Here is an 11,861-nt window from a genome sequence, read left to right as displayed (position 1 = left end):
TGGCCTCCAAGTCAAATTTAACCTTTCTAATATAAAGCCTTTTATTTGGGTTAACCTTTTATCAATGGCAGACGGTTTTTCGAGTCAACCGACTCACCTATTATCATGCGATCCCTTGTCTATCAAAAGTCCATCTTTAACATGGATGTTAAAAAATAATACACCCACTAAAAGTTGAAATAGAGGGTGGAAAAAAGAATTCAAAAAGCTATATTTATATTTTTTTAAAAAAAAAAACATTCTAATTTTTAGATCATTCTCAAGGTTAAGATTATCGAACCATAAAATTTTGTATCAAAAATAAATCTTTGAGGTATATATCTAGGAAGAAGAGCGCACAAGAATAGATGAGTCGGCGGACTCACCAAATATTTTTCCAATCTCATTGAGTTTTAGGTCACAATTTTATCACGCGTGACGGGCAAGGAAGACTACGACAACCCACATGCCACCATCACCGTCCATTGTTGAAGCACGTTGGAAGACACAAATCCCTTACTTGGGGATACATCCTCGTGCTCAGGTCACCAAATAAAATGTAAAGATGATGGTTTACACTTGAAGGCCAGGATACATGAGAAGACAACCAAAGAAAGGAATTGCCCCTGTTGAAGTTAAAAATTAAGAATGACACAGGCCAAGTAATGGAAATTGATACCCCACCTTGGAGTATGTCTTGGGGGACGTATGTCTAGGTCGGTCTTCTCTTGACTTGTTTTCTCTTTTCTTCTTTTTTTAATATTTTTATTGGATGTTCCTCTATGAGAGCAATAGATGTATAAAATTTTATGTGATTTGAATTGTAGAAAAAATTAAAATTAAAATACGAAATGAATTTGTGACCATCAGATCGGCCCCGATATTGGGTTCATATGTACTTGTAGGCTAGTGAGTCTACGCCAGCTTTTTCCATCTAATATATATATATATATATATCATATGCTTTGCACATGACTAAAAAGTATTAACTATCTAATGAAAGCACAAATTTTTTAGATAAAAAATAAAAAATACATATATTTTTGTCATTGAAAATATAAAAATAATAATAATTATGTGAAAAACTCACTAAAATTGTGAAGTAGAGCAAAACTTCGTAATTATTTTAATTGCTTATAATTTTTTTATGTTATTTTTTACTTCAAATAGAACATCTGCAAAATAAGATAATGTATAATTTAATTCAAAACAAGTGCTTATGAAAATTTTAAAACAATAATTACATACCTTGAGAAAAGCTAGGGTTATCTTACTTTTAAAGATTAATGTGTTCTTCAATCTTCATAAACTGGGAAAAACACCAAAAAAAATACAAACATAGGTAATACAAAAAAAAAAAAATTACTACAACTTACCTTCAATATGGACTTTGTTAAACTTCATTCAATGGTACATAATACCTGAAAATCGCAAAATCCACGTCATAATGTGAAAGATAGGGCAGGGGATTGCTTTATAATTATCATTCAATTAATAATTTATAATGTATAACTAACCAACCGTCGTTATGAGAAATATTAAAAAATAAGATTAATAATAATAATAATAATAAAAGAATAAATGTTGTTCATCACCTTCACCAAATAAAAACGAACAATAACAATGACACCTAGAAATAAAAATAATAATAATTTGCAACCAATAGTTCATAATTCAGTTACCAAGATAATTTGATATACTCTATAAGCAAAATTATAACCACAAATATGTCAGCCTTTGCTATATATTACATAAGCAAAGCCATTAAAAATTCTACACCTAAGCGAACTCCCCATTTCAAAGTCCTAGGAGAGAATGTTCAAGTAGACATGAAAATAAATTTAGATGAACAAACACATACACACAAAAACAAAAGGCATTTAAAGAAAATTTAAAGTTAACAAAATGGTACTAATATAACAAAACCATGCGCTTTTTAATCATTTGAAAACTGAGTCATTAGTGTCGACGTTGATGGGGCATCATTACAGATTGCGTGATGATTCATCCCCTCATTAATGAAAATACTATTCCAGGGTATGGCATCTGTTTAGGGTAGTCCGAAGTCATTATTGGCCCTTGGATGTGCAGGGTTCAATCTGAACCATTACATCCACCGCAATGCCAACCCTAAATCAAAATCAAGAGAAAAATTAGGAAATTCGAAATAACACTTGTCAAAGCTCAATACATAAATAGAAACATTTGTCCAAAATAAGGGAAACTGAAAAGGAAAGAGAATTGTTTATGCATGTTGTTATATACCTTTCTATCTAAATCTCTCTAAGAATTATATTTCTTATAATTTTGATTTCATAATTTTATACAGGAAAAAAAAGGGAATCATCTCGAACAATTATCTCTCATATAATTTAGATAACTCAAAAGGGCATTATTAGTTGTACATAGCGGAATCACATGCACTGCATGAAGACATGAAATAAGGATAATAGAAATAAATATTAATAAAAAATTTAAAATAAAATAAATTAAGAATTAGAGAATTTCATAAGCATATGCGACATAAACCAAATTTTACTTCATTTCTCCCCATTTTCTATTTCAATTAGTTTCTCATTGTAATTGTTACATATATATATATATATATATATATATATATATATATAGGAAAAGTCTTTGCAACGCCTCTAGACGAGAATCTACAGTGATTTTGCCCCCACCCTATCGATGATCAATTCAAAAAAATTGAAATGAAGGTCCTGATAAGTTGAGAACACTCCGCGCACGAAATGCACTGATTGGCTCAAAAAGCTTTAAACTTCAAAAAATTTCTTTTTACCCTTCTTTCCCATTTCCTCTCGTCAGCGACCTCCCTCTCTCTCTCTCTCTCTCTCTCTCTCTCTCTCTCTCTCTTAGGTGTCCCTCTCTCTACGAGGCTCTCCTCTTGGCTTGTCCTCTTTTCTCCTCTACTTTGTGAAGTGAAAAGCTATTCTTTCTCGTTCATCCCCTCCCCTCTCTACGAAGCCTGACCGTCGTCATCTCCTCTTGCTGAGAAGCTTCGGTTCTGCCACAGATGCCACATACTCCTCCTTTGTTTAGGGCACCAATCGGGCGAGTGATTATCTTGATTTTTTTTCTCTAACCCAAGCCACAATCTAACCCTAACTCATGAATTTTTTTTACAGTGGGTGAAATCTCTCTATTACTCTTGTAGAAAACCAAAAAGTTTTTCAAAAACCTACCCAAAACCCTACGTTTTATCCTAACACCCTACGTTTTTTTCCCCAAAACCCATATTTTTAATGTTTCATTTCAGCGGTTAAATGGATCCTACATTTTCCCTCTCCTGTGCTAACTCAATCAAGGTATGTGTGCTTTCTAGGCCCTTTTACCCAATTTCCTTCGGAATTAAATCACAAAAACAGAGAAAACAATGGTTAAATTGGATTTTTTTACTTTCTTTTATCATTAATTCTGAAAGAAAACTGAATTAGATAGTTATAAATGGGTTTCACTGCACAATTTTTATTATTTGGATCTATAACTTGAAGAAGTTGCAATGAATACAGCTGAATGCCCTAATATAAAAAATAATGCCTAACTTTCAATTGAAATGTTAATATAATTATTTTGTTTTATGTGATTCTTTTATTCTCTATTTCACAATGCTACTTTTTCTTTTATTTTTTAAATAAATTGGGGGTCAGTATTCATTTCCCTATTCTGTGCTTTTTTTGTAAATAAGTGCTTAGTTGAGTCTTTCACAAGCGAGAAACCTTCTTAATGAACATATTGAACTCTTTAGTTATTTTTGCTTTTGTTTTATGTCTTTTCGTGATAGACAAACATTCACTTAAGGAGTTGTTAATGTATTTCTCTAGGATATACTGCTAAGAAAAGGTTAGCAGTATTAGCAGTATTTTGGTCCTCATGCTCAAAACTTTGAATTTCTAATCAGGGTAAAATTTTTGGAGTTATATTATTTTATGGTGATACCTCAATTTGTCTGAGCCACATCATCGCTTGCTTTTGTTGCTTTCCCCATCAACTGGCAAGAATATGTAGGGTCAAGAGAACCAATTCTGCTGTCTCAAAACAATATGTTCTTTATTGTCTCAAAGTTATATGTTCTTTGGAGTGCGATATATAGTACAATATTGAATATTCAATTTGACATCTCACTTATGATGTCTTTTTTCACTAAACCTGAGCACGGCATTCACCATGAAATCATTTTGTTGGCCTATAGAAAAAGGTATCTGGTTACTGCTTGTGCCCGCCCCAAACTAATGACTTTCTTTTGAGTTGGTCCCTAGATTAAGGTTGGGGTCCTAAGAATCCTTCCAGGTAGGGTTTTACCCAAGGCAGTGAAGTCCAAAATGATCCCATGGGAGTGTGCAGTGCTTATTGTCCCAAATAGAAAATTTCAGCAATATCTTGGTCTGACCTCTCAACTTAAACAATTGCATTCCTCTGAAAATTTATTTATTGGGGATGAGAATGATTATTAGTTTATTATTTCTGAATTTGTGCTCATGCTTCTCACTATAACTATTCAATTTGTAAAAGTATACCACAAAATTATCTTAAGTCACTTTTGTTGGCTCTTTTGAATAGGACTGGGGTCGGCAAAGTCCAACCCAAATAGTGACTAAGATGTTTGAGTTTGTGACAATCCTCTCAGGAGTTATATTGGAACCCACTAGTGAGGTTCACATTCTGTTTTGGTGTGTCCCAGACCTTTCTCTTTCACTGTTGTCATTTTATCTGACCATCATGATCTACTTGATTATGTTTTTTTAAAGTCCATTGACCATATTATAATATCTCTTTTAAAACGATATATCATCTTTTTTTGTTATAAATTATCTTTTTTGATGAACAACAACCTAGATATTCTCCATCTCAAGTTTCTCATGTGAAATCTCATTTTGATTCAGCTACACAATTGAGGTTGGAGAATGACCAGGTAGCATATGTTAATAGATATTTTTAAGTTCTTGCATTGTAATCTTTTAATGTGAACTAATAATGTTATTATCTTCATACTAATAACACAATGTGTACAAGCATTTACATATTCTTGTACCCCTCTAGATGGTGGACTGCTTAGAAGTAGTTCACATATTTTTTGCATTCAAGTATACAATGTTTGTTTTTTATGTTTTTTGCAGCCAACTTGATAATAACCAGTTCATTGTTAGCCACATTCCAGCCTCCTACAGTAACATGTCAAAATTGTTAAAGTTGTAAGTATTATTTTTATTTTAGAGAGTACATTATGTCTTTAGCCAACCCAAATAATTGGGATGAGGTTTGGATGATAATGATGATGATATTATTTGTTTCTCTTTTATTACAATGTACAACAATTATTAATGAAAAATGTAATAGAGTATATTATATCTCTCTGAATTTCTGAAATGCTTCCAAATTACCACTTATAATTGATGATGACTTGAATCTAGTATCATTGGTACATAGGTTGTGGTTCCCTCTTCAAAATTGCACCTACCACGAGTATTGGGAGTAGGCTGCATATATATTGTCCACTCGATGCCTATGGATTGAAACAGTGACTCCGTCAGAGTCATGAATACAACTCATGAAGATTTTGTCTGTAACTATACATTTATAGAAGCATATATATTGACTTTCTTTTATGACAATCTGGTTTTCTAAGTTGTAGATCTTTTGGAAACTGCTTATCCTTCCCTCGTACCCTTGCTTTTGCTGTTGTTTTGTGCTTCTGGTGCTTGTTTGATATGTGCTATTTATGGCACTCATTTCTTTTTCTTTTTTTAATTTGTGGTCGTGTACCATAAATACATGCAGAAGAATGCAGTGTAACTGTGCGTGTTGGGGTTCTTTGCAAGGAAGCAATGTTCAAGACACACCCCATGAATGTGCTCAATGAAAGGACTCTCAAAGGAATATTCTTTGGAAACTATACGCGACATTCTGATCTTCTATCTATTATCGACAAATACATGAAGAAGGTACACATCATATGGAGAAGTTTATCACACATTCAATTTCATTCTTAGAGATCAATAAAACGTTTGAATACATGCTCAAAGGGGAAGGCCTTCACTACATCATTCAAATGGAAGAGTGAAACTTGAAGAAGTAAAAAGAAGTAAATTACTTGTTGGTGGTGGAGTCAGCTCAATTGGGTTAACTTTTTTGAAGTTTTATTTGTATCTGGTTTTTTCCTATTTCATGAGGAGTTTAACCTCATTGTATCTTTCCAGTGGTTTGTAAATGATTGTAATTGGTTAATCTTTTGTGAATGAAATTCTCTGATTTTTGGTATTCTTCAGTTTATGGTTTTTTTTTTTTTTTGAGACACACATAAACACAAAGAGAGAGAGAGAGAGAGATGTATATATATATATATATATATATATATATATATATGGTTATCAACTATAATGAAATAACATAAGGTCATTTATTTGGTTGAGTCGAGAGAGAGAGAGAGAGAGAGAGAGAGAGAGAGAGAGAGAGAGAGAGAGAGAGAGAGAGAGAGAGAGAGAGATAGATCATTCAAATCGATCATTCAAATCCAAGGCCTATGAGAGAGAGCTGGTTATCCAAAGCAGGTCCATGATGGTTATAAAGCTATTTTGCATGCCCTCTGGCATTGTAAAAGGTGAGAATGTATCAAACGTTTGGCATAAAAAATAAATAAAAAAGTGATAACTATGGGGATATAAATGCATTTCATTATCCAAGTAAACCCATATTGCACACGTGAATGACATACATGGAAAAGAAATAAATGTCACATATATGTTATTAAAAAGTCACCAAATAGATGCTTTAGATGCCCCATAAAGAGGTCCTTTATATGCCCCCACAAAGGGGTCCTTTACATGCCTTCAAAATTACATGAATGTTGAATATTCACATAACCCCCAAAGTTAACTACAAAAAGGGGTATTTATATGTCTCCAAAATTCAAAAAATTAGTTAAGTCCTTTACATGCCCCATAAATAGGTCTTTTATATGCCAGCAAAATTCATTGAATAATCATATAACCCCCAAAGTCAAAAATGAGTTTTTACATGTCTCCAAAATTCAAAAAATTAGTCAATACAAAAAATCCTTGATGATAATGCAGTCTCGTAATTTGTCATATCCTCCGTGAAATTGCAGCCCCTTCGTTTGTCATGACCTCAACTCTGTTCAAGGTCTTCAATAGCCCTACATCCCACGTGCCCTCATCGGGTAGTTACGCTTGTCATGTACACTCTTATTACAAACTTTACACTTCCTTCCAGTGGGTGGCCTTTCCTCCAACTGTTTTTTTTGCGTATAAGCTTTTGGCCCTTTCTCCTATGAAGGTTTATCCTTTTAGTCCTTGGGAGGCTGCATTTCAAAAGGTGCAACATTCAAAAGAAAAGTTCATTTTACTTTTATACTAAATATGAGGCCAGAAAATCATGTTATTCTAAATCCTACTTAATTTGCCTAAGAAATTTTTTTGAGAAAGTAAGTTGCCTAACAATTGTAATATACATTTGAGAGATTGTAGGTTGGGCAACAGAGAAGAACTGCGTGTGTGGCAAAAAGAGAGAGGGCAAGGAAGAACTCACCTGGTTTGTTGAAGAACTGCGTATGTGGCTTTGGCAACAAGAAGCAAGAAGCAAGAACTCGCCAAATTCATGCACTTCAGAGCAAAAAGAACAAGAACTTTACGTAATCAATCATGTTAATCATAATTATTTAACATGTTTCGCTATATAAAATTTCTCCAAAAAAAGAAAGCAAGTCCACTCGCAAAAAAACAAAGAGAACAGGGAGAACAACGCCCTTTGCCCATATTTTCACCAATCCCTTAGTGAATGGATTTCACACCTTTAAGAACTACTTCGAAGCAGTCCACCATCTAGAGGGGTACAAGAATATGTAAATGCTTGTACACATTGTGTTATTAGTATGAAGATAATAACATTATTAGTTCACATTAAAAGATTACAATGCCAGAACTTAAAAATATCTATTAACATATGCTACCTGGTCATTCTCCAACCTCAATTGTGCAGTTGAATCAAAATGAGATTTCACATGAGAAACTTGAGATGGAGAATATCTAGGTTTGTTGTTCATCAAAAACGATAATTTATAACAAAAAAGGATGATATATTGTTTTAAAAGAAATATTATAATATGGTCAATGGACTTTAAAAAAACATAGTCATGTAGATCATGATGGTCAGATGAAATGAGAACAGTGAAGGAGAAAGGTGTGGGACACAGCAAAACAGAATGTGTACCTCACTAGTGGGTTCTATTGTAACTCCTTAGAGGATTATCACAAACTCACACATCTTAGTCACTATTTGGGTTGGACATTGCCGACCCCAGTCATGTTCAAAAGAGCCAATAACAGTGACTTAAGATAATTTTGTGGTATACATTTACAAATTGGATAGTTATTGTGAGAAACATGAGCACACATTCAGAAATAATAAACTAATAATCATTCTCATGCACAATAAATAAATATTAAGAGGAATGCATTGTTTTTAGTTGAGAGGGGTTCATATCAAGATATTGATGAAATTTTCTATTTGGGACAATAAACATTGCACACTCCCATGGGATCATTTTGGACTTCACTACCTTGCGTAAAACCCTACCTAGAAGGATTCTTAGGACCCCAACCTTAATCTAGGGACCAACTTCAAAAGAAAGCCATTAGTTTGGGGTGGACGCAAGCAATAACCATATACCTTTTTCTATAGGCCAACAAAATGATTTCATGGTGAATGTCATGCTCAGGTTTAGTGAAAAAATACATCATAAGTGAGACGCCAAATTGAATCTTCAGTATTGTACTATATATCTCACTCCAAAGAACATATTACTTTGCGACAGTAAAAAACATATTCTTTTGAGACGGTAGAATTGGTTCTCTTGACCCTATATATTCATGCCAGTTGATGGGGAAACAAAAGCAAACGATGATTTGGCTCAAGCAAATTGAGGTATCACAATAAAATAATATAACTCCAAAAATATCACCTTGACTAGAAATTCAAGGTTTTGAGCATGAGGACCAAAATACTGCTAATACTACTAACCTTTTCTAAGCAGTATATCCTAGATAAATACGTTATCAACTCCTTAAGTGAATATTTGTCTATCACATAAAGATATAAAACAAAAGCAAAAATAACTAAAGAGTTCAATATGTTCATTAAGAAGGTTTCTCGCTTGTGAAAAACTCAACTAAGCTCACAAAAAAATCACAGAACAGGGAAATGAATACTGAACCCAAATTTATTAAAAAAACAAAAAACAAAAATATCATCGTGAAATAGAGAATAAAAGAATCACATAAAACCAAATAATTGTATTAATATTTCAATTGAAAGTCAAGCATTATTTTTTCTATTAGGGCATTCAGCTGCATTCATTGTAACTTCTCCAAGTTATAGATCCAAATAAAAAAAATCATGTAGTGAAACCAATTTATAATTATGTAATTCAGTTTTCTTTCAAAATCAATGGTAAAAGAAAGTAAAAAAATCCAATTTAACCATTGTTTTCTCTGTTTTTGTGATTTAATTAGAAAGAAAATTGAGTAAAAGGGTATAGAAAGACACATACCTTGATTGAGTTAGCACATGAGAGGGAACAGGTAGGATCCATTTAACCACTGAAATAAAACATTATAAAGATGGGTTTTGAGAAAAAACACATAGGGTGTTAGGACAAAAATGTAGGGCTTTGGGTAGGTTTTTGAAAAAAAATTGGGTTTTCTACAAGAGTAATAGAGGGCTTTCACCTACTGTAAAAAACTTTCATGAATTAGGGTTAGATTGTGGCTTGGGTTCGAGCAAAAAAAATCAAGATAATCACTCACTTCATTGATGGCCTAAACAGAGGAGGAGTATGCAGCGTCGGTGGCAAAACTGAAGCTTCTCACCTAGAGGAGAGGACGACGGTCAGGCTTGGCAGGGAGGGGAGGGTACGAACGAGAAAGAATAGCTCTTCACTTTATATAGCAGAGGAGAGAAGAGGACAAGCCAAGAGGAGAGCCTCGTAGAGAGAGAGACGCCTGAGAGAGAGAGAGAGAGAGAGAGAGAGAGAGAGGGAGGCCACAAATGAGAGAAAATGGGAACGAAGGGTAAAAAGAAATTTTTTGAGGTTTGAAGCTTTTTGAGCCAATCAAAGTCGTTTCGCGCGCGGAGTGTTCTCAGCTAATCAGGATCCTTCATTTCAATTTTTTTGAACTGACCGTCGATAGGGTGGGGGCGAAATTACTGTAGATTCTCACCTAGAGGCGTTGCAAAGATTTTTCCATATATATATATATATATATATATAATTTTTGGGGGTATTTCGATCAATTTATATTACGAATTATTTTTTTCATATATTTATTAGGTGCGTCTCACTAAGATGTACACACGTTCCAAATTTTAAGTAATTTGGATTTGTAGAAAAAAATAAAAATTGAAAAACTACTGGACAACTGTGACCATGCGATGAATCGCTTATAAGCGTTGGGAAGAGTTATATATATATATATATGTACACACACACACGATGAAGTTTGGACAGTGATGAGGGTAGGGGAAATTACTATTCAGTTTCGCCTATAGGCATTTTGTAGTATCTTCCTATATATATATATGAGTACTGATCCTATGAGACCCTTCCACACCCATGTGTGTAGGATCCCAATGGATCATCATTAAATTTGGTACAGATCTCTAAAAAAGTTATCAAATGGGCGTGAGACTTGACTTTTCTAGAGATCTGTGTCATATATATATATATAACTCCTCCCAATGCTTATAGGCTAAAAAGAACAATGATCTTGCCTATGCTCATCACCGTCCAAAGTTCATCGCACGGTCACGATTGTCCGGTAGTGTTTAATTTTTTTCTTTTTATAAATTGGAATGATCTGAAATTTAGAATATGTGTACATATTAGTGAGGCACACCTAATAAAAATATCAAAAAAATATTTTGCTAAATATAAATGTACCAAAATAGCCTCATAAATTTTCAAAGTATTTTGATCAATATATATTTTGTGAATTATTTTTTTATATTTTTATTAGATTCTCCTATTTTTGATGAACACACGTTTCAAATTTTAGACCATTCCGATTTGTAAAAAAAAAATGAAAAATAAAATTCTATCGGACAAATGTAACCATGCGATGAACTTTTGATGGTGATGAACATATGTGAAATCACTATCCATTTTTTTCACCTATAGGCATTGTGTAGTGTTTTCTTATATATATATATATATATATATATATATATATATATATATATATATATATATATATCTGAGCTCAAGGCTATGTAGTCTGGTGGTGGTGGGGTGCCGCAACATTACATCTTGAGTTTTATTCCTACCAGATAGTGGTGCCTCTCTCTTGCTAAATTCCCCATTAAAAAGAAAAAAGAAAAGAAGATAAAAGACATGCCTCCTTGCTAACTTATATATTAAGAATAAAGATATGCATAGTACATTGTCGAAGTGGAAAACGTTGAAGAGACTTGAAGAAGATGTTGGTTTCAAGAAGATAAAAAGAGGTGGCGAAAACCACTGTAGTATCAATATATCGCCAAAGAAAGATAGAGAAACAATACTTGTGATCAATAACCATCGGTTGACAAATAATTTGAAAAAGTGTGAAGATTGAAGTGTTTAGAAGAAATGGAATGTGAGGATTTACTGATATAACTATTTAAAATGATCAAAAGTCTAAAGTTATCTTCCTCTGTCTGGTTCACTTATTCTCTCCCAAAAACATGAAAATCCTTGTAGCACTCCTAAAATTCCTACATATCCCTCAAAGGATATCTCTTAGAATGTCTCTTTGAATTTCTCATTCACTTCTCAAAAATAATGGGAATCTTTATCATCTAAGTAGACATAA

The 11,861-nt window shown here is 33.1% G+C and overlaps 1 long non-coding RNA gene across 3 annotated transcripts; it reads left to right on the top strand.

Annotated features, from left to right (window-relative positions):
• Positions 1-424: 424 nt before the first annotated feature.
• On the top strand, positions 425-6,258 carry LOC148782006 (uncharacterized). 3 transcript variants are annotated; one of them, XR_016056080.1, is made up of 4 exons: positions 425-695; positions 5,115-5,189; positions 5,776-5,939; positions 6,021-6,258. It is a non-coding gene; the product is annotated as an uncharacterized LOC148782006 (long non-coding RNA). The 3 variants fall into 3 exon arrangements; XR_016056081.1 differs by lacking the exons at positions 425-695; positions 6,021-6,258 and adding an exon at positions 2,868-3,305 and having other exon boundaries at positions 5,776-5,953; XR_016056082.1 differs by lacking the exons at positions 425-695; positions 6,021-6,258 and adding an exon at positions 3,598-4,909 and having other exon boundaries at positions 5,776-5,953.
• The last annotated feature ends 5,603 nt before the right edge of the window (positions 6,259-11,861 follow it).

Source organism: Amborella trichopoda, chromosome 5 (assembly GCF_054954075.1).
Source record: "Amborella trichopoda isolate Santa Cruz 75 chromosome 5, AtrichopodaSantaCruz75HAP2 v2.0, whole genome shotgun sequence".
Lineage (NCBI taxonomy): Eukaryota > Viridiplantae > Streptophyta > Magnoliopsida > Amborellales > Amborellaceae > Amborella > Amborella trichopoda.
The sequence above is the reverse complement of the archived record's forward strand: the minus strand, read 5'-3'. Positions and strand labels throughout refer to the sequence as shown.